The sequence below is a fragment of the Vicia villosa genome, linkage group LG5 (genome assembly GCF_029867415.1).
Source record: "Vicia villosa cultivar HV-30 ecotype Madison, WI linkage group LG5, Vvil1.0, whole genome shotgun sequence".
NCBI lineage: Eukaryota > Viridiplantae > Streptophyta > Magnoliopsida > Fabales > Fabaceae > Vicia > Vicia villosa.
Window position 1 is genome coordinate 103,828,180 of NC_081184.1, and position 3,586 is coordinate 103,831,765.

General features: G+C 36.3%; 1 long non-coding RNA gene across 1 annotated transcript; it reads left to right on the forward strand.

Annotated features, from left to right (window-relative positions):
* Positions 1–559: 559 nt before the first annotated feature.
* LOC131601923 (uncharacterized) lies at positions 560–3,586 on the forward strand. Its single transcript, XR_009283883.1, has 2 exons — positions 560–1,656; positions 2,155–3,586. It is a non-coding gene; the product is annotated as an uncharacterized LOC131601923 (long non-coding RNA).

Here is a 3,586-nt window from a genome sequence, read left to right on the forward strand (position 1 = left end):
ATCAGATGGCATCTACAAGCCCATCTCCGACAAAAGTCCCTACTTCAAATAGGGCAAATTTCTTGGTATTCTTGTGTTCAATCATCTTCCACCTTCAGATACCGACTGGCATACAAACCACTCTACATCTTCAAGTTTAAGACAATTGAACAGGGGCAGCTGTCATACCCCGAAATTTGCCCGCATATATTTGCAAATGTCATATTACTTTGAATAAGTGGCATAACACAGTTGGTAAGGAGTTGAGGTTAAAAGGTACACGGGTGAAAGGTCCCGGGCTCGATCCCCATTTCTAACTTTTCGCTGTTTTATTCGTTTCTTAATTTTAGTTCTAATTTTATTTTTATTTATTAAAAAATCACAAAAATTGCATTTTTATTATTTTAATATTTAATTTTTGTTTTTACTATTTAAGCATTTTTAAAATATTATTTTTTTAAGTTTTTCATTTTTATTCATAAAAATATACAAAAAAAAGTTTTTTTTCAAAAATATAAAAAAGATTTGAAAAAGATTTTACATTTTATTTTATAGTCATAAGCATAATTTTGGGCTTTTGAATTGCTTCAAATAGTTTTGGTCCATGCATTTTAACCTATTTTTTCTGTATATATAACAACAACGAAAACCTGATTTGGGGGAATTTTTGGACGAAGAATTTCAACCCTACTTTTTCTACTCTGTAAATAAACCCTTGCACGTATATTTTACAAACACCAATTTTCTTCAAACTAACCCTTATACTATATACACTTTTTCACTGGAATTTTTCTTACATACCATTCACGAATTCACCCTTATCAGTCCACTCACAATTTTCACTACCACTAAAACAACCAAGAACACATCATGTAATATGAACCTTTACAACAGAATCCAGATCATTCTTTTCAGAATAAACTTTACCAAGAACATCACAACAACACCATAATCTCACCAACATCACAAGATTCAAAGCCTGACACATAACGTAACAACGTGTCCGTCCTCAAAACGATTCCGATCCGTGAACACTCGAAGCATCGCACAAGCAACAACAACGCGGCGCCACCCCAAATTTAAATTGCAATCGCAAAAATACAAGAGCAACAATAACCCATTCACAAGGAGTAGGATGTTGGAGATCTGAACCAGAACTTCCTCGAGCTCGTCGACGAACCAGAGCCGCTGTTCAGCCACACAATCGCAACAACCAATCTCGCAGCGCCGATCAAAGATTCAACTTGAACCTACACTTACAACAACAATTCTTAACGGTTCTAACAACGTCATCAGAATCTACAACCATGCTCCACAAATCACCCTTCAGCTTCAAATCAACAGCGACATCTTCATCACCTCAATCCTCGCACACACACCGCGAGCAACAACAACGCGACGCCATCCCAAATTCAAATCGACTTGAACTTTTATTGTTGTTGTTTTCATCGAGCGAGAGAGATAGATTTAGCAGAGAGACAAGATGAAGAACCTGTACAGACAAGTAACAAAAAACTTCGACGAAGACCGAAACACAGGGATCACCGTTCGAATTCCCCGTCGACTACCCTCCGGATTTGAAGCACCGACAGATCCACCGGACGTCCACCGTGACAACTCCACGCACCACCATAATCTGCAGATCCAGTAACTAATGTCGGCGAAGCTTAATCCATGGTATTTTCTCAGCTTCAACGATTCTTGTTGTTCATTAATAATGTCTTTTGGTGAGTTTACTCTACTTTTATGTTGCTGGAATTTACTAAAAGAATGAGAGGTGGCGTCAATTTTTTTCAATGTATTTTGTCTTTGGTTGCAGTAACAATGATATGTGGTAATAATAACAATTCTCATACTAACTTTTTTTTTTACTTAAAAAAAAATATACGTGGCAATAAAAAGAAAAGTACAAACTTATTTTAGTTATTTTTTATAATAGTTTCAAAAATTCTTAGGATTATTAGATTTTAGTTTTATATTAGTTTCAAAAATATCAAAACATTTTATTTATTAGATTATATTTCTCATATAAAAAATACCAAAAATATTTTGTTTCATGTATTAATTTAGTTTTTTTTTGTTTGTTTAATTTTCGATTAACAATATGTTCATATGTTTCCACTACTCATATATTCTTTTATACACTGTTACTACCATTTTATTCTTTATTGCGAGGTACATCCGAGCTGTTCATCTATTCTTGCAAATATTCGTAAATTCATCCTCAATCTCCTACCATCCAAATCTAACGCACACAAAGCTGATGGTTTAGCATGCACCCTCAAAGGCTGCCACAATGAACCAAAGCTAAGTCCTGACTCTATACTTATTTAAATATTTGTTATTTTGCCTCTTTTATTTAAAATTATGGTTTTATCTTCAATGTCAATGAACTGGTCATACACTCACACTTTTTTCTGCCTTTGTTTTGCCATATATTTTCAGGGTCGACCCCGAGGCTTCCTCCGACTGTCAACCATATCAGATCAAATGCAAAAAGCTAAGTATCTTTCATTTATTTACTCCTTTCAATTTGTTGTCTCGACCTTCTTATTTTAGGGTTAGAGATGTTCGCCTCTGAATTAGCCATACACTCACCCTATTTTTATTTTGTTTGCCTTTTCAGGGTTCGATGATTGCCAAAGCTACGAATGTTTGGTAACCTTAAACCCTGACTTTAATACTTTTCTGTTTAATTATTACTTATGTCAAACCAAAGGGATCCGCTGGTTACAATTTCCCTCCCCCATAATACTGTTTCTTGCTTTATATACTGCGTGGTTAGTAATTTAGGGAGTGCAAATTTAAACTGGATTAGAGTCACTAATTACAAGATAAATAACTGAATTGAACCACGTGATTGTTGCACACACGCTCCCTTTTGGGGTAACCTCTCTGTTGCCTGTTGCCTGTTGCCTTGTTGCCTTGTATTTTGTGCAGAATAGCCAGTCCCTCGAATACGAGGATACCTCAGCCATGCTGCCTCGATAATTAAAGGTCATACGACCCTAAATGATGCTGCCTTCGATACACAAATATGACCTCGACCCTCGGAAGTTGCCTACGGAAAAAGGCTGAGGTATCTTCTGGTTGCCTAACGAAAAATGGCTTATTCTGATCCTTGCCTTAGACTACCTGCCCTTCTATGGCATGGGACAGTCTTATGGCAAAGGATGCTTCGACGACCCTTCAACCTCCAAACGAAAGGCTTCCTGCCCTCTTATGGCAAGGATAGACCCTTTCATTCTGAAAGGCTAAAAAGAGACCTATCATCTGAGTTGAAGGTAATTGCCCCTAATTGCCTTGCAATGCTCATCTTTAATATTCTTTCTCACAATTCTTCAAAAAACTGGCTACGCTCATTTACGAGCTAAAGTCCACTTTTTTTTCTTTCATCTACTTTTTCTAAAGACAAACGAGCAAGCAAAGCAATTAAGAGCCCATGGAAAACCATGGATGCAAAGGGTGCCTTACACCTTCCCTTTGCATAAATTACCCCCCGAACTTAGATTTCTTTAAAAGGTTTTTTTCTGTTTCTTTTAGCCTTTCTGAATTTGTTTGGATAAAATAAAAGTCGGTGGCGACTCATGCTTAACCGCGACATTTT